Source organism: Papaver somniferum, chromosome 10 (assembly GCF_003573695.1).
Source record: "Papaver somniferum cultivar HN1 chromosome 10, ASM357369v1, whole genome shotgun sequence".
NCBI lineage: Eukaryota > Viridiplantae > Streptophyta > Magnoliopsida > Ranunculales > Papaveraceae > Papaver > Papaver somniferum.
Genome location: NC_039367.1, coordinates 68,465,123 through 68,486,580, shown reverse-complemented (window position 1 = coordinate 68,486,580; position 21,458 = coordinate 68,465,123).

Sequence of the window (21,458 nt, the reverse complement as noted above, 5' to 3'; positions counted from 1 at the left end):
TTAATTTCTGATAATTTTTAAGTTTGACACTCTGTATCCGCTGTCGAGAATTTGCAAAGACGCCTGTCAGATCTTCTTCTTTCTTCTCCTCATTCAAAACCCTAACTAAATAATCTGAACAATTTCCCTTTTCTTTCAACTTCTTTCTTTCATCAGTTCCTGACCTAATCAATTACATAAATCATCAGTTCCTGACCTAATCAATTACATAATCATCAGTTCCTAACCTAATTTTTATTCATTCAATTAAAGAGAAAAAAATGGTTAGAACTATCAAGCGGACAATTACAGAAGAAATTGTAGAAGAAACCCAGGTAAAAAGAAGAAGAAAAAATGTTGATGATTCACCAACACAATCCTCCCCTGCGGCTAAATCTCCGACAACAAGGAGTATGAGTAAAGTTGGTACTCCGTCACGAACAAATGTTCCTCAGGTAGAAGGTAAGCAAAAATCAGAAGAAAGTAAAGCCTAATTTTGTACTTCATATTGACATGCAATACTTAGAAACCTGTTGTTGAATTTCATATTGACATGCAATACATATCAATATTTAATGCTGATGAAAAACTGTAGATATGTAGTAATGTTCAACTAATATACTACATATGCTCAATAGAATCACTACATCTCTGTATGTAGTGTTTGTTTTACATGTTTTCAATGGAATCACTAAATATTTGTATGTAGTGTCTGGTATACATGTTTTCATATGTTGTATATGTAACTTGAGACAACATATTGACAGGCAATGTGTGATTCATATGTTTTTTGTTCAATAGAAAACAAACATCTCTGTGAGTCATGTTTTACATGTTTTCATCTGTGTGTGTATGTAATTTGACACACATATTGACATGCAGTGTGTGATTCATATGTTTTATATCTGTACTACATATCAATATGTTGTCTCAATTTGTAGTTATTGATATGTAATGATAGCATCTAAATTGATATGTGTGCTACATTACTTATTATCTGCCTGTAATATGTAATGTGTACAAAAAAATTGGTTTAACAAAAACAGCAAAAAAAAAAGGAAAGAAAGCAGTTGCTGCTATGAAGCAAAAAAGCAAAAAAAAAACAGCAGCGGCAATACTAAAGCAAAAGGAAAAAACAGACAACAGAGCCACTCCTTCACAACAGCAAAGGGGGACAAAGCACTTGTCTGAGAGCTGCTACTCCTTCTCCAAAAGGAAAGGGAAAAGAAAAAAGGAGGAAAGGCAAAAGCGCTCCCGAAAGGAAGGTTTGTAATATTAAAAATGAAGATAATTCTTAATAACATATGTTTATGAGTATGTAATGATGCATGTTGTGCTTGTTTTTGGTATTAAGTGTTTTCTGAAGACTTGGTAGATATTACAACTACATATTGATGATGTAACTACATATTTGATATACCATATTGATATGTACTGTATTAGTTTTTGGTTCTTGTTATTGTGTAGGTGCTAATAAGCGTAAGAAAGGAGCTGGAAAACCACGAAGTTTATACCGTGGCGGTTTCAGGGGCTTGTGGGGGCTTGCGAAGACTATTAGGACCACTAAGAAGGCTATTGCGAAGTCCACTGAAAACCTTGAGTTGAGTGAGTTGCAGCTGAAGATGATTTCTGAAGCATCATTCGGTAACCTGTTCCTAATGTTCTGGTACACAAGATTTGAGTTGGAACATTGGTTGAAGATTGAAGATGCAATGACGAAAATGTTACGCTGTTACGTTAGGGGTCAAGATCCAAACAAGCTTAGATTTGTCTTTAAAAGGCATGGCCAACCGAATGAGCTAGTATCCACACCAGAAGAAATGGCACTTATTTATGGGATGCCGAGAATTCCAAATAGGGAATATCTTGATTATAGGCTTACACAAGTCAATAAAAAAAGTGGATGGCGTGAAACAGAATTTTTCAAAAGGACTTTTCCTACTGATATGAAAGCTGGTGATAAAGTGACTAGGCCAATGATTGTGAAGGCAATCTTGAATATCCTTAAACGAACACCAATTAATCTGAAAAAGAAGAAGTCTGATGAAGAGTCTCTGCAAAGCGTGGGTGATCAATCAAATGAAGATTCTGAAGAAGACGAGGAAGACGAGGAAGATGCCGAAGATCTTGTTAGGCTTATCTGCTTGTATATGTGCACTTCATTATTTTTCGCTACAAGTGATGCAAACGCTTTGACTGAAAAATATATTGGTTTCGTTCTTGATCTTGAGAAGGCTAAGAATATTTCATGGCCTGACCTCATCCATTCTCATTTAGAGAAAGAGCTGAATGAAAACGTGGAATCCGTAGAACGCACAAATGGTTGTGCTATTTATTTGTTGGTAAGAATCTATTTATTTGTTTATTCTACTTCAAAATGTTTTTGTTTTATGTGTTTTCTACATTTTGATAGTATATCTAATACTGCATATCAATATTTTGCAGCCATGGTTTGCGGAGCATACCCATTTGGTGGCGCCCGAGGATATAGTGACAGAACCTGCAGGAATGTATGTGCCAAGAGTGTCTAGGTGGAATCATACAAAGATATGTGCTGAGTTCCTAAAGGATATTGATCTTTCTGAGTATCAGGTAAACTTGCCTTACATATTTTGTCATAATAAAAATATATATTGATAAGTACACGTAGTTCGACATATTGATATGTAATAATTAGCATATCAATATGTAGTAGTTATTAGCATATCAATGCTGCTTAGGTACAGTGTAGAAACTTCAATTTCATGAATCATGATCAATTAGGGCTTCTACTTTCTTCTCACAAACCCTAGTTCCTTTTCTTCTCTTCTCCATATGTGTTTCCTCATACGACTGATCTTAATCTAGCCATCCAGGTAATCTTCTAAATACAAACAATTAAATTTGCTCTGTTTTGATCATATTATCTGTTTTCATTTTACATTTACTATTCATCTTCATCATACTACATAGAAATGGCTCCTAGAAAAAAGAAAACCAAAACTACATCAAGTTCGCTCTACCTAAATCATGCTTATAAGAAAACCCATGATTTTTTTTACTCAGATAAGAATGTAATCTCTGAGAGATACATAGATTATTAGTTATTAGCATATCAATTTGTGGTGATACATATTGATATGTAGTTATTAGCATATCAATATGTAGTTCTCCCTGTGTATCTAATAGAGAAAGAACTACGACATGTTTTTTTTTTGGTAATATCTAATATGTAGTTGCTTCTTTACATTTATTTGATTTGTACCAGTTCCATGTTGATTTCAAAGATGAGATAACACACGAAGAAAGACAAATCCTTAATCGTATTTCAAGAAGGATTCAACAGGAAGCAAATGATGATGCTTTTTGTTTAGATGAGAATTCCGAATCGGAAGAAGAGAAAGAGAAGAAGAAGAAAGAAGAAGAGAGACTCAGTATTGGGGGAGAAGATTGGAAGATTAAATACGATGATTTGAGGAATACAATATCTTCCAAATGGAGTGAATTCAACACAATGCAGCAAGAGGGCGAACCGGTTGACGCTTCAAAGCTTGAGTTCATGTTGCATGATATTTACCGGAAAGCTTTCCCTTTGCAGAGAGAAGCCAGCCAGGAAGATTATGTTAGCTTGGGATGTACACCTACTCCAAGAAACCCCAATGAAGAGTTGAATGTGGACCAAATAGTTGAGAACGAAATGCAAGGTTCTCCGGAAGATCAAACAGATGCTAATGTCAACATTCCTGAAGTTGGTTTGTCAACACCGAAAGATCAAACTCATGTTAATGCCACCTCTGAGGTTGAATTGTCAACAACTTCAGTATTGAAGTTCCATGATGTTGAAGTTCCGCGTTCTGAGGTTAAAAATTGGGCTAAATCTAATTTGGAGGAAAAAGTCAAAGAGATACAAGAGAAAAAGGGAAAAGAAAACACACAGGTAAGTAGCATATTAATATCTATCTGTGACATATCAATATGTAGTGGTATCTACCATTACATATTGATATGTAACAGTACATTCTTGTATACCACTATCTATCTGTTACATATCAATATCTATCTGTTACTTATCAATATGTAGTGGTATCTACCATTACATATTGATATGTAACAGTACATTCTTGTAGTGGAACATATTTATATGTAACAGTACATTCTTGTGGTGGTATACATAGCAAAAACTCAAGCTAAGTAGGTTTTTGTTGACAGTTTCAATTGATTTTTGCAGGTTGATCAACTTGAAGTTAGGCAGGAAGCAGCAAAGGAGTTGCTTACAACTATGCTAGAAACGAAGTCTTCAATTGTAGTTAATTCGCAGAAATTTCCAGAGTATAACGCCGGATTGGCGGCGGAAGAGTTTCATTTGCTGGATGTACCTTTGTTTACTATGATGTCGAGTTTGGAACACATTGAAAAGCTGTCTATGCCAGACTTTATAGAAATGGCAAACTCTGGCATTGGTGTTTATGTCGAAGAGTTTGCAGACCTCCTTCCAGATAACAACGAAGGTCTTTTTGGTATTAACTTACGAGAACAATTTGATAATCTGTTTGGAAGAGATTTGCGGCCTTTACAAATTCCACAAGAAACAACTGAGCAACAAGAACCCATTGAACCGAAAGATGCAGGTGAAGTTACAGGTAAGCAACAAGAATACATACCTACAACCAGTTCAAAAAGTCATTTGGAGGTTGCATCACAAGATCCTTTGGATGTTTCATCACAAGATGTTCTGGATGTCCCCTCGCAAGATGTTTTGGAGGTTCCATCACAGGTGAATGATATGTACTAAAAATCTCATTTTGTGTAGTTAATATTACACTACAAATCACTACATACTGATATGTATATCAGTATGGTAGCACTAGAAATCACTATACCATACAATCATATACCACTACATGCTTTCAAAAATGATTAGGTGATGTAACTATGTTTTATGCAATATAGATATTTACATATTTTTTTATGTTGATTAAAAATGCAGGAACAGTTTAGCACAAGAAGCCAGAAACAAAAAATGGTAAAAGTGAACAAAAAGCGTGCTACAAAGCCCGAAAAGCAGCAGGTAACAACACCCACCAGACCTGTTACTCGTTCCCATCCTGCAAAGAAGGTAGATGATATATATGAGAGTGGAAGTAAGTTCTCACCATCATATAAAGGACCGAAAGCTGCAGCTGCAGAAGCACTACCACTAAACAAAAAGAGAAAGCTTAAATTGCGCAAGTATTTCCGGAAACTGACTAAATCACCATTCTATAATGACATGAACGATGAACAAAAGAGTACTCTTTCCACATACATCAATAATGCAAAAAATCTTAGGTGAGTTCTCAATTGACACTTTTATATTGATCTGTACTATTAGTTTGTGTATGTACTTTTGATATACATACATATTTGTATAAAAAATACTGAGAAAGACATATCAGTATGTACTGTTACACAAAGAATACTAACCTTTACGTCGTTTATTTTCTAGCTCAATTGCTTGGAGAGTGGGAGAAGGTGGTCTTTGTGTAAGTGGAACTACAGTTGATGACTTGGTGCAGAACGATTTATTAGAACAAGATCTTCTCAACTACGCACAATACAAGCTTAACACCAAATTTCAGAATGAGCAACCGATGCACGAAGTATACAGGAAATACTTGCCTGTGTTGCATCTGGATCCATCCGCTTGGGTAAGTTGTTATCTTACACTGCATATTTACTACAACACATATTCAAAAATTAAAAAAGTATGTAGGGGTAGGTATACTACATATCAATATTGCATAAAACAAAATTAGATATAAACTATTTCAAGTACATCCATGTTTTCAGTACAATGTCGAGTTCCCGGATAACCTCAAAGGAGCAGCACATGATTCTGTTTACAAACCAATATTGGCGATGGATGAAAGTATCAAGAAGATTCTTGTACCAATGTGCCACCACAATCTTCATTGGACGCTACTTGAGTATGACTGCGAAAAAATGGTGTTCAACCACTACAATTCTTCTAAGGCTGAATGGGGAGGTATTTGTTATCCACACGCCTGCAAAATGGCAGATTACATGTACGTACCTATCAACGTGTACTTGATGGAGAAGGACAAAGTAACAATGAAGAATGTAATAGTGAATGAATGTGAAGCACCTCAACAAGGGGGATCGCCAGACTGTCTACTGTTTGTGATGCATTTTATGAAGATGATGTCAAAAAGAAAATATGTGGGAGTGCCTTTGGGAGATGATGAAGAAGTGCAAGCGAAGATTCGTAACAAAAGGGTCCCGTTAGCATGCAAATTGCTGAAAGCATCTCCACCGGAAATCAGTTGGCAGATGACATAAAAATAGTCTTACTTGCTAAAAGTAATCTGACAGTACATATCACTATTTAACTATTTTCTTTTCTTTTTATTCTTGGTTTCATTTCATTTCATGAGTTCAAGAATGTTCAAAAACATATATCTAATATGTAGTGATTTTTAATTTGAATTTGGGTTTAACTTTAATGTAGTGATATTTCAATTGTGTTACTTAAACATGATTTTGTGTTGTTGATACGAGGGGGCGCTGCCCCCTCGACCCCCGTGAAGATGGTGAATCAGCTGGAAAACCAAAAGATGTTCTAAATAATCTTAGTGGAAGATGGTTAAACCACAAACCAGTACATATTTAATTGTTTTCTTGTTACAAACATCTAGTATGGTTACACTACAACCACTACATATCAGTATGTAGTGGTAGATACTAACACTACAATACTGACATGTAATTTCAGTATGTAAATACTTCACTACTGCTGATAGATAATGACATTTTGATAGACTTAAAAACATATTTCATTATTCGAAAATAACTACAATAACTACATTTTGATAGACTTATAATGTTTCAAAAACCAAAAGATGTTCTAAGAAACAACAAAAACAGTATTTTCAGTACACTTGTAATGTATGTACTGTAAATGAAATACTTATTAACCAAATTCAGTTGGTACTGACAAAATCAAAAAGAAAAACGGTAGAATAGAACAAGGGCTAGAGGAAAGAATTGTGGAAAAGGAATCTGGCAACATCATCGATATAACATTCTGCTGCACGTTCAAGCCTGTGATAAAAGAAAAGAGAAATCAGAACACTACTTGCTTAAAAGTACATTGTATTGTATCAAACTTACTTAATTAAGACATTAATATGTATCTGACTGAAATACATACCTGACACAAAATCATTCTTCAGAAAGTTCATACTGTCGGATAAGATTGCATGTTGCCTTGTTGTGATGAGTCTTCAAATTACAGTTTGAACACTTGACAGATTTTCTACTAGTCTCAAATGCAGACTTAAAACGTTTCCCCTTTTTCCTGCCTGGTGGAGACCTAATTACTTCTGCTGGGAGAACGATATCATCTACGTGATACTCATCGGGCCTGTGAGAAAAAAACAGTATCATATAAATGGAATGAACCACAACTACATATGAATATGTACACGGTATATTGTTCCTGAAAAACAAATATAAAAAAATGTAGTGGTATCTAACATTACATATCAGTATGTAACATCCATATGTAAGTAGGTTTATGTTGACAGTTTCCTCCAGATCTAGTAATAGCTGACAAAATGTACTGATTAAAGACACATACCTGTCGTGGTTAGGAACGGGTCTAATAGCTATTGAATATAGCTTACGAAAAGTGGTAACTTTGAAATAATCTTCAACGTAATAAAGAATCCTTCCTCCAGATCTAGTAATAGCTGCAGTAGCGTGCGAGCATGGAAAACCATAAACGCGCCATCGTTGGCAAGTACAAGTTTTTCTCTCTAGATCTACCATATGAGATCTGCACAGTACATATTCATGTGTTATTTTTCAGTACACCTAATATACACAGTACATATTTATATGTTCTCACAGAAACATGGTACTTAAAAAAAGAAAGAGAAAGTAAATAACATTCAGATGATAGAGATTAGGGGTAAACGCTAACCTTGGAGAATGCACTTCATAACGATTAGCATCTGACTGGCTAACTTTCCAGGGACGGCCAATTTGGATGTGTAGTTCAAGCAAGGCTTGATACGTAGGGGTTAGCAGTTCTGGGTCCATCAAGAGACTCTCTTCACGACGTTCTGACATCATTTCCATCATACGTATCCTACACGACAAGGGGATAGCAAAGTCTGTTATACTAAAAATATACGTAGATTAACAGAACATATATGCTAATACTGTTACAAAAAGAAAACTAATATAAGCTTGTACTGTGACTAAGGAAACTGATACAAACCTGATCGAGTCAACGAACGCACACGCAGGTAATTTCTTCTCTTTGTTAATCCAGCTATTGAACGATTCAGCAACGCTAGATGAAGTGTAACCATAACTACAACCCTTGAAGAAAGCATTGGACCACTTTTCTTTTGGAATGTTGCGGCAGTAGTCAGCAACCCAAGGCCTTCCCAAATTAACCATTTCTTGAAGACCTTCCTCGTATGTTGCAGGAGAAAGAGCATATGTCGCCTTTCGGAAAGCATCAGTCACTTCCTTATACTTTTCGTCAGACTTTGCGATAGGTAAGTTTTTGTCCAAATGGAAGTAACAATATCTTTGATGAGAATCAGGGAACTCTTTGGGAATATATTTAACCAACCCTTCACCTCGGTCAGTCATAAAAGTGATTGGGCGATCATCATTCAAAGCCTCCTTCAGTTTCTTGAAAAACCATTCCCAGCTGATATTGTCTTCACCAGGTACTAAAGCAAACGCAAGCGGATAAAATCCTGCAAAAAGGAATTACTAGTTATGTTAAGCAACTAATATTGACACTACATATTGACATGCAGTTGGTTTACCTCTTTGTTGATATGTGAAAACCTGACACTACATAATAACATGTTAAGCAACTGATTGACACTACATTTTCACATGCAGTATGGTTTATCTCATACTCAGTAAGGTCAATATGTAGTATGTAGTATGGTCAATACTCATTGTCAGATAGTGAAGTAAGATCAATATGAGTGATCTAACTACCAGACACTACATATCAAAAAAAAAAAAACCAGTTACCTTGATTACCATTAAGACATGTTGCTGCCATAACCTCCTTTAAAAGTTCCAGTGAGAAATGTACAGTCACAGAAAATCATGGGACGACATAGTTTATATCCCTCTATACAAGCTCCAAAGCAAACAAAAAGTCTATTGAATCTTTTTGTAGCATCATTGAAATCGAAATCAATAAATGACCCAGGGTTTGTTTCCCTAACAGCATTCACCCACCAAGCAAGATCAGTGTACGACTTAACATCATTACCAAAAATCTGTTTATGCGACAACTCAATTGCATGATATGCGTGGTGATACTGGATTTCAATGCCACCACTAACTTTAAGATAATCTATGATCTCTGCTGGTGTTATGCGAGGGTTGTGCCTGACCATCTCATGAATTAGACTGTTCATGAGTTTTTTTGTAACTCTTGGATTCTTCAACATATAACCACCGCCACAGGTGTGCCTTCCCACATATTCCTTTATCTTAAAAACATCAATAGAACTACCAATGGCAGTTGCGTGAAGCTTCCATGAACAACCTTTCACACTACATACGGCGGTGAATCTCTCAAGGTCATTCTTCTTCTTAATTACCTCATATCCAGTTCTCATGCAGTATTTTTGGCATGCTATACGTACGGCATCAACACCACCATAGAATAATTGATCTGTATCATCAAAAATCTTATCCCAACCATCTGAAAAAAACACTCTTGGGGCTTCTTTACCTTCTTTCAAATAACTATTCTTTGCACTGACAACTAAGTCTGCATTACTGTCAACTTCCATACGCCTAGACGCGCCATTTGAAATTACATCCACGTGCAAATCAAAGAAAGCTGATTGCTTTGAAGAATGTAATGCAGAGATGCCCTGGAGTGTTACATCGGCAAGAATAGGAACTATCGCTTGATTCTGGAAATAGTTAACCAGAATAGTCGATGGAGTCAACCAGCTCCACATATTACAGATGCAAAATTTCAAATCCTCTAAAGTTGAAAACGATGTAACCTCATATGCAAAATGATATTGCTTATGGTATACATGAGAATAGATGGAGAAGTCTGGTTTGGGACCAACGTCAGACATGTTAACCCTGTAAATGATCCAAAAATTAACTAAGTCTCTGAATGGATATAAGTTATACATATTGATATGTATTGGCATCTACTGTATTGCACGATACATACTAAGAGCGCAGGCTATATGTAGTACGTATTGGTATGTAACATGTAGAATAACTAAGTCTCTGAATTCCTATACGTTATACATATTGATATGTATTTGTATGTAACATGTAGAATATATTTTACAACATATCAATATGTTTTGAGTTTCATCTTCTATAAATAGAAGAACTGCAGCTATATCAAAAAGAGAATAAAAAATACTACACGATCTATCTAACAAAACAAACCTATATCAAAAAACAGTAAAACAAACCTATATCAGATTACAAAGAAACTAAAACAGAACAGCAGCAGAGAAAAGGTGATTATAGTAACATACATTGTTCGAATCTGAGATTAACCTAATTCGATTTTAAGATACCTAATTGAAACACACAAAAATCACAATGTAAATCGAACGGAAACTGAATTGAACAATATAAATCATCACAAAACTGAAATCATAAAAGAAAGATAACAATGTACATCATAGACAACTATTCTGATAGAAATCGGATCAGAATAAACCTAATTATTCATCAACATTCCAAGAACAACAGCAGAGGAAGATGATTTACGAGATAAATACCTTGTTCGAATCTGATTTCGAAGCACATATGATTTACGAGATAATAGCTGTGATTTACGAGATAAAATACTGTGATGAACCAAAACGCAGGAGCAGAGAAAACAATCTGAGATGAAAAAAAAAAAAAAAAAACTGAATTTGATTTGTTCGTGGAGTTGCAGAAAGGGTATTTTTGGTACTTTTGAAAAACTTGTCTTGTGTGACCCGCACGTTTTGGACTAGGGAATAAATATTCTGTTCCAAAAACATGTTTTTGGACCAGCAGATAATTTTATTCTAGGGGTGGATTAGAGAGTAACCAGTACTGGGTTTCCTGGACTACCTAGTAATTCCTAGTTGTCAGTTACCAACTTACCATCCAGACTGTGTTTGAAACTAGGGAAAGAAAACAATTTTATGGAAAATATATTCCGTGAAAACAGTTTCCAAGAGAAGAGGAGAAAAAAAAATCCTTGAAAGTTCGTGGAATTAAGTTTAAAACAAATTTTAGATCGCAGTCGAAATAATTTTATGGAATTGGATGTGAAATCAAACGACAAATATGATTTTCATGACAAATGGTTTAATTCCATGGAATTAGATGTGACCGAGCACACTCTAAATATAATATGATGCCGGTTATCTTAGATCCATGCACATCAACCAATCTATTACCAGTTCAACCTTGTACATGCATACAGTCTCCGATGATCATGTTTTAACGACTTCTGCGAAGCAAAATCATGTGGATTCTTATCTTATCAAGGGTCCCCCATGGAAATGGAGGAAGAAGAAAAAAAAAAAAAAAAACACTTGAGCTAAGAAAATGGAAAATTTGGGATTTATTTGCTTTTGCTATATGGTGGTCTATTTGGGTTGAGCGCAATATGAGGCTCTTTCATGAAAAGTATAGGTCAAATGATAGGCTAAAAGATTATGTAAAATATTTTATCTATAATTGGTGTATCAGCTCTAGGACTTTTGAGTATTTATTTTTGGATTTGGTCACTGGAATTGGCATGATGTAATTTTGTAAGTAGCTTCTATTTTTTATTTTTGGATTTTTTTAGTAGTTGTCTCAATATCTTTGTGATTCATGCTATCTTTTTAACTGACATTTTCCTTTTTGCATAAAAGTAAACAATTCTACTAACATCCTCAACAGTAATTAATAGGTGCTTCAAAGCAGCTTAATGTTGGAAATATCCAGACAAGTCAGTGATTAATATTGAAGAAACTTCTCTCTTTCATGTAGTTCAACGGGCGTTCTCTAGAAACATCTTTAAAGATCACTTTTTTGTTTGATAATTGAGCCTTAGTTCAAGCAATCAATAGTGCAGCTGAAGGAATTGAATTGCAAAGAATGAAAATCCTCTAGAATTGCCAATTTTTGCTTTCTCACTTTGGATTTACGGAATGTAAGTTTGTAAATCCAAAAAACAACTCTATGGCATACATATGTGCTAAGTTTGCTAGTAAATATGTTGTAAATAATAGTTGGGAAACTACCTGTTAGAGTATATGATTGGTTATACTATTTTATATGGAGAGTTTTAGTATTAGGGAAACAAGCGTTCGATTATATTTAGTACGACTTGATTTACAAGCAATTGTCTCTTGAATACCAAGTTACGGTATCACTATATAATACCCTATGGGGTCTATATGCAAATCATCTCATTCAATAATAAATTTATTTTATTTTTATATTTTCTAGTTTTAAGTTGGTATCAGCAAGTTCGATCCTGACCTCTGCCCACTTCATTCTTTCTCAACCAGCGGTGATAGCCTTCAACGCTATCGTTTTTCAGATTTACCTTCTGCTGTAGTATTAGGTTTTTATTTTATTTTAGGGTTTCATACATATTTGTAGAATTAAACCTAACCCTGCGTGTTTCAAGTTATCAAATTTTGTTGATGATGGTGGCGGCGTATTCCATTATTTTTGCCCTTTTTCTCAGAATTTTTTATTTATTTATAGATGGTTAATACGTCTTGTCTATTACTATTGATGATTATGTGGATCCAATTTGTGGCATGGGGTTCTTCTAATCAAGTACCCCATCCATCTTCTGGTACTCATGGTCCATAAGTGTACCTTTCGTCCCTGCTCCTATTCCGCAAGTAGCTTCTACTGTCCTGGATGAGTTATCGATGAGGGATCTTCAAATAGACCCTGCAATGAGAAAACCAATATCAAGTTATCATCCTAACGACCAAGTTAAAATACGAAGAGCTTACATGAATATGGGTCCTTCCCAACCTAAGAATTTTCCGTTTCCACAAAAGCTAATGGGAAAAACAAATTCTAAGAACAAAAGATTCAACGAAGCTTATATTTTAAAAACATGGAAGTTGGTTAGAGTATAACATATCTAAAGATGTTGTATTTTGCTTGTCGTGTTATTTTTTTAGAAATTATGTTATGGGTAAAAGGTACCTCTGATGCTTTTGTGAATGTAAGTTTTTCAAATTGGAAGCAACCTGAAAAGTTAGTATACATAATGATGCATATGTGAAAAGTCGCGAGTTACTGCAGGAAACACATCATATTCATGCTTTTTATCATTGTCAAAAGGAACAAGAAAGTTTGGGTTACAAGATTCGTTTGACCGCATCAATTGATTGTATTTGGTTTCTTTTATGTCAAGGATTAACTTTTCATGGCCATGACGAATCAGATGCTTCACATAATTAAGGTAAATTTATTGTATTTCTTCGATACACAACTGAACATAATGATAGTATCAAGAGTGAGGTTCTGAAAAATGCTCCTGGTAACAACAAATTAACTTCATCGAACATCCAAAAGGACATAATGAGTGCAGCTGCAATGGAGACTATGGATACAATTCGTGATGATACTGGAGATGTTTTCTTTGTTGTTATGGTTGACGATCTCGTGATGTATCAGTGAGAGAAAAAATGGCAGTTGTTAACATTATGTCAACAAGAAAGGATATGTTATTGAAAGGTTTATTGGTTAATTCATGTTCTTGAAGCGACATCAATTTCATTGAAGACTTATTGTAACATCCCCACTTCGAATTCTAGGTCGGCCACCCTAAAATCCCAAGTGTGGCATACTTATGGACCATTTTACACACTCAAACCGCCATATCAACAAATGGAGATCAGACTATTGTATGGAGCGCATTGACAATAATCTACAAATAAATGAATTTAAATGAAGTTGATAAGGAAAATTATAAATTAAAATAAATCTTTTTAGAAATAAAAAAATTAATCCTCGACTTTCAGGTCGGCCTCCAAAATAAATGCGACGACTTTATTTAAAAGAAACAAAGTCTGGTCTTTAAAAGAATTCAAAAAAAACATTTAGCTAAGCACCTTAAATAATAACGAAATAGCCTTTTCGGAACAAAAATGCAATCTACAAGCTAGGTTGCTCCACGGTCACGGTATGCTGAAAAAAATAGTAAGTGGGTCAGACCCCAACTAAAAGTAGGCTCTCGCACCCTTATAGTCTTTATAGATGATATAAAAAATCTCAATAGTTCATAAAAATTATGAAAAGTGAAACCTTTGTAAGGAAACATTTTTCTGAGTTTTCTAATCAAAACTACAACTGTTCGAAGTAAAATGGACAAATGAGGAATTGACTCGGTATTAAACAAAAAATAGGTTGTGAAAAAGCGGGGGTCTAACAACCACATCCAATATTTCGATTAGCAATCTGTATGGACTAACTCCAATATACTTTCTAGAGAATCAACTAGACAGTCAGACTCAATCTAGAGAAAAGTATATCGAGGAGTTAATATCTCTCTCACTTGATTTGATCTTTACTCAAGCAATTAAGAATTTGCGAGTCTTTATCAAATACAAGGATAATAAACTTGGATGGTACCAAAGACCAATATCCAAGGATCAATCAATTTATAATCAACAACCAAAAGTTGGATTTCACAATTGATCGATACAACGCACAACCTTTGATATTTCAATTATATAACAAAATATAATGCGGAATAGAAATAACACAGACACCAGAAATTTTGTTAATCAGGAAACCGCAAATGCAGAAAAACCTCGGGACCTAGTCCAGATTGAAAACCACATTGTATTCAGCCACTATACACACTAGCCTACTACAAACTAACTTTGGTCTGGATTTTAGTTGAACCCTAATCAATATCACACTGATTCAAGGTACAGTTGCGCTCCTTACGTCTCTGATCCCAGTAGGATACTACGCACTTGATTCCCTTAGCTGATCTCACCTACAACCAAGAGTTGCTACGACCCAAAGTCGAAGACTTTAATAAACAAATCTGTATCACACAGAAAAGTCTACGATAACAGATAAATCTGTCTCCCACAGATAAACCTACAAGTTTGTTCCTTATTTTGATAGAAATCAAGGTGAACATGAAACAACTGATAAACCAGACTTATATTCCCGAAGAACAGCCTAGTATTATCAATCACCTCACAATAATCTAGATCGTATGGTAGTGATATTGCAGAATCACATACAATGAGACGAAGATGTTTGTGATTTCTTTTTATCTTGCCCTATCGGAGATGTAATCTCAAGTCAATTATTCAGTTGAACTCGTACGATAGAAAATGGCAAGATCAGATCGCTCAACTACAAGAGAAGTAGTTTCGTATGGCTTCACAATCCCAATGAAGTCTTTAAGTCGTTAAACGACAGGGTCTCGAGAAGAAACCTACGGTTAAAGGAGAATCGACTCTGGAAAACCAACTAGTATCACACAGTAGGTGTGGGGATTAGTTTTTCCAGTTGTTAGACGTTTCCCTTATATAGTTTTCAAATCAGGGTTTGCAATCTAAGTTACCTTGGTAACAAAGCATTCAATATTCACCGTTAGATGAAAAACCTAACTTATCCAAGCTAATATCTTTCAACCGTTAAATCGAAGCTTAGCTTGTCTCATACACAAATGAAACATATTCATTTAGGTTTGAGTAACCGTACCTAAACGTGTACATTGGGTTGGTTCACGAATAGTTAACCAATGTTTAGCCATATGAGCACTTTCATATTAACCGTATTCATCTTTCTCATAACTAGTTCAAATGACTCATAAGAACTAGTTCAAGAGTTGTTCAATTGCTTAGATCTTTATACATAGACACAATTGAAACAAAATCGGTTTGATTCACTTGAATCAATTCATGAAAGATATAGCCACGGTTTGCAAAGATTGCATTCCTTATTGATTTATTGTATAAGTTCATGAAACTACCGATTTGAGAAATATAACCAGCTTAGGTACGCGTACGTGTACCATAGCTACCGGACTTGAGTTTGGAAACTCAGCAGAAATTTTCGGTTTGAAAACTTCCGTGGGTACGCGTACGGGTATGCATACCTAAGGTGACTGGTTTTCAGTTTGCAAACTTCACAAACTACAACAGAAATTTTCGGTATGAAAACTTCTGCCAGTACGCGTACCTAACCTGTCTCCTTCACCAATACCGCATGCACACATATGCACGCACTTGGTTTCGGCACATGGATTTATACACTAATGTGCGAACACACTATATATGCATATATCCATAGTTGGTTACGTAATCTCAACTCCACATTTCAATAGAGTAGATAGGCAAGTAAACTCGGCTCGAAATAGCAAATGTGTATGTATGAAAACAATCATACTTATACGACTTTTGTCTCAAGAATAGGAGATAGAGTAGATAGACTTTTGAGTGACAGATGAGTTCAAGTCTCCACATACCTTTTGGTCGGATGAAGTTCCACTGGTTCCTTGAGTAGTTCTTCGTCTTCGTAAGATAATCGCCATGGAGTCTGGAGCTCAACTATACTTACCTATCCTAGACCGAGACTTAGTCATAAGTAAACTAGAAATCAAGACATATAGTTTTGATCACTAACATTGACAAATATGCTTGAGATAGCAACGCATGCGAGTTCGACCGAGCAATGCTCTAGCAGGTTGTTTTAAAATAGTGAAAACATGTCGCTTAAAAATTAACCTTCCCAAGATACGTTTTCTAAAAACCGACTACCCCTCTCTAGTTCTTTACTCTAACCGTAAGACGCACTGTTTGAAACCTTGTGTAGTCCAAATAATTCTCCTACCATGCGCCGGAGAAGCTAAACTTTGTCGACCCCAATATAAGATAATAGAGCCATATCTTTTAGGCGACCCCTCGGTCATTACCTAAAAATCCATGGAAGTCAAGCCAACTACGGGCAACGGTCCAAACAAAACAGAAACAACTATTCCCTCTCGCATAGTTATTTAAATGCCAAACTATTTGCCAACCCTAAGCATGGGCAGACAACAAACGCCCAAAAAATCACATTCCTTCCTTTAGAATAGTGTTATCTACAGAATTGACATAAACGTCTCGTACACACAGAAATGTATATGATCTTAGTTGTCCAAAACACATCTACCTTAATTGGGCCTATTAAAAGCCTGTAACGCAGTACAACTAAAAGTTCCCAGTTCACAATAGGGTCTGCTATACTCACAAAACAGAGATCCCAGGCTATACTACACAAAACAACGTCCAGCAACAGATAGCACATGGGTACTGAAAACAACATAATCCACTTTGATTTTTAATATCCTATCATACAAGCGCCAAAATGTTTCAAAACCCATCCCACCAGTAAACCTAGCACCCACTGGTTCATAATAGCTAGAGATGTTAAATCCCAATCCACCTCTAAGGGAATCTTGTACATCCCACAACACAGTCAAGGGAAGGATGAATTAATTATGGTCAAAACTTAATACATGAATATGCTAAGTTACTGCTCATCATACACTTAATATGCGCGGAAGCATCACTCAATGACTAACATCTAGCAGATGTAAATCGGCACTACCAAACCAAGCACCTCAGTTAAATTACTTTGGTTCACATTAATCTAGTTGGGTTTTAATAGACCCCCTTTGTCTTCCTACGGGCTACGGCTCCTTCCTCCATGACGTTATTTTGGAGAGATTTCACATAAACAATTTTAAATCCCTATTTTTTTCCAATCCTTCCCTAATACTGTTTTAGATTTATTAAACCAAACTATTAATTCAAGAGTATAAGAGTTAGAGGACCTACCTGTTTCGCAGCTATGTTCAAATTCTTCAAAAATGTTTACTCTTTGTCTCTATATTGATTCTTTTCTTCTTCAAACTCTCTATCACGGCAGCTAGGTATCCAAAGATGTAAGTGTAGGCGGTTGTTTTCATTTTAAGTTTAGAAGAGAAAACTCCAAACCCTAAGTGCAACATATACGTAAATATCTTTCCCAGTCAAACTAATTTCCATAATTAGCTTTGATTCTTCTGATTTTGTGCTCTCCACTAATTTAAAAGGTTGGATGTACACGTCCAGCACTTAGAGAAGCCACTTGATAACACCTATTTAGGATTAAGGGCTTTACAATCTTCCCGCTAAAAGAAAAGGGTTACGTCTTCAGAATTGATATACGTTTACCGTTTTAAGTTTTACATAGTGCCTTATTGTGGTCCATTTAGTCAGCCAAGCGTGCCTTAGCATACTAAATGTTCGCATCGACATTTCCCAAGATATATAACCAGCTAAGCAATATAAATGCGATCCCTCGGTCATTGCATTTTTTCCATGCAAAGCAACACATAAGCGACCCTTCAATAGTCGCATTAATAACTTAGGAAACTTGAGCCGACCACCCAAAGCACAAAAACAAACAACACTCATCAGCATAACAAAAATAAGCAAAACATACAAATATGTGGGTTCAGAAAAGGAAAAAAAATACCTTCCATCTCGACAACATGCTCAGCACCACCACCACGAGGTAATATAGCATTCATTCGGGGTTGTTGTCGCCCTGGTGGTACTTCATGTTGTTTCCCATTATTCTCAACTCCGGATTTAATTTTTTTTGGACAATCTGGGGATTTATGTCCTTGTTCGCCGCAAGCGTAACGATTCCCTTTAGAAACGTAAGGTTTCTCCTCTCCCCCGGTTCCTAGTGGTTGGGGTGCTTGATCTACTTCCCTATGGTCAGTGATATGCTCATCTGCTCGTGGCTTTTTCCAGTTATCCCCTCCAACATCATTAGATTTATCATTTCTCTTAGGTTCTACTTTCTTTTTCCTAGCTTCTTGGATCCTCAAACAATGCACCCTAGCACAATTCACCACCTTGGCATAAGTATCAAAACTTGGGTTGCAATGATGTGCCGAGCAATCCCATTATGCAATCCATTTATCTGCTTCAGTAGGAATAAGATGAGCAGCAAATAACGACAAGCCGTCAAACTCACACTCATATTTAACCACTATTTGATCTTCCTTTTGCTTCAGCTCTTCAAACTGCCTAATCATAGCTTGGCGCTCGGCAGGGGGAAAGAAATGTGCAAGGAACAAATCTTTGAATCTTGTCCAAGTAACCTTCATTGCGTCAACTGTCCTTCCCATCGACTCCCACCAAGTTGTTGCATTCCCCTCCAATAGAAAAGCGGCCATCCTATGCTTATAAGCCTTAGAATAATTAAACTGAGCTAGTATCATATCCACTTTTGTACACTATTGATGTGCTTCGGTTGCACCTCCCTTTCCTGTGAATGAAGGGGGTTTCATCTTTAGAAAATCTTGGTAATACTGAACCCAAGTCTTCGTGTTTCTCTCTACAATTGCAGGTCCATTCATTTTCGGGGGTGCCACATTTTCTGGACCTCCACGTGGACCAAGCCTCTGATCTATTGCCCTTGTGATCGCAGTATTTAGCATTGTCTGAAGGTTCTCTAACGTTAAGGCGTTAGACCCACCCTCTCTTCCTTCGATATGAACAGATCGAGATCCACCTGTGGACCTAGTCCTACGAGATCGAGATCCACCTATGGACCTAGTCCTACGAGATCGAGAGCTACCTGTGTACCTAGTCTCATCTTCACTACGAGATCTACTATCAACATTGCGTGAGTTACTTTCTGCCACAAAATCCTCACCCCTTCGGCCACGACCACGGCCTTCAGTATTACGTCTACCGCGACCATCCATCCTCTAAGAATGGAAAGAAAACAAGAAACTATCAACACATATTCACACAATGATAAACAGTCAAAGTGCTCCTAAAACTCGTGCCTAACGTGATCAAACGACCTTACACCCTCTTCCAAGGATTTATGTTACCAGGGCTCTGATACCACTATGTAACATCCCCACTTCGAATTCTAGGTCGGCCGCCCTAAAATCCCAAGCGTGGCATACTTATGGACCATTTTACACACTCAAATCGTCATACCAACAAATGGAGATCAGGCTATTGTATGGAGCGCATCGACAATAATCCACAAATAAATGAATTTAAATGAAGTTCATAAGTAAAATTATAATTCAAAATGAATCTTTTTAGAAATAAAAAAAAAATCCTCGACTCGCAGGTTGGCCTCCAAAATAAATGCGACGACTTTATTTAAAAGAAACAAAGTCTGATCTTTAAAAGAATTCAAAAAAAAACATTTAGCTAAGCACCTTAAATAATAACAAAGTAGCCTTTTCGGAACAGAAATGCAATCTACAAGCTAGGTTGCTCCACGATCACGGTCTCCTGAAAAAATAGTAAGTTGGGTCAGGCCCCAACTAAAAGTAGGCTTTCACACCCTTATAGTCTTTACAGATGGTATAACAAATCTCAATGGTTCATAAAAATTATGAAAAGTGAAACCTTTGTAAGGAAACATTTTTCTGAGTTTTCTAATCAAAACTACAACTGTCGAAGTAAATGGACAAACGGGGAATTGACTCGGTATTAACCAAAAAATAGATTGTTTTAAAAAGAATGAAAACATGTCGCTTAAAAATTAACCTCCCAAGATACGTTTTCTAAAAACCGACTACCCCTCTCTAGTTCTTTATTCTAACCGTAAGATGCACCGTTTGAACCCCCGTGTAGTCCAAATAATTCTCCTACCGTGCGTCGGAGAAACTAGATGTTATCGATCCCAATATAAGATAATAGAGCCATATCTTTTAGGCGACCCCTCGGTCATCACCTAAAAATCCATAGAAGTCGAGCCAACTACGGGCAACGGTCCAAACAAAACAGAAACAACTCTTCCCTCTCGCATAGTTATTTAAATGCCAAACTATTTGCCAACCCTAAGGTTGGGTTTGGTAATGTTTTTATTTTTCCAAAAGCACTTTCAAAACCTATATATGTCAATAATTTTTGAAATTGGTGTTTGGTAAAAAAAAATCAAAGTGCTTCCCAAATTCCTCAATTTTCAAAAGTTGGGGAGGAGAAGCTTTTAAAAGCCACAAAAGTATAAGCTTTGGTCCCACCTAAATTTAATGCTTGATTTATCTTTTTATCCCTATTTTATTTTATAAATGACAAAAGTTATCCTTAAACTTATATACAATCAATTTTTTATTTCTTATATTTTAGTCTTTAAATGTTATTATTTTTTATTTTCAAACTATTTCATTTACCATTTCATTTCATTTATCAATAATAATAATAAAAACAAATATTAAATAATTATTTAATTAGTTTTAGTTTGATTTTTTGTTTGAAAATTATATATATATATATATATATATATATATATATATATTAAAAAGTGGTTAAATAAAATACTTTTTTAACAATAATAGTAGTAACAATTCGTAAATTTAATATTATATATATTTATATTGAATAGTAAAAAAATTTAATTATTTTTAAAGCCAATAAAATTGATTAAAACTATTT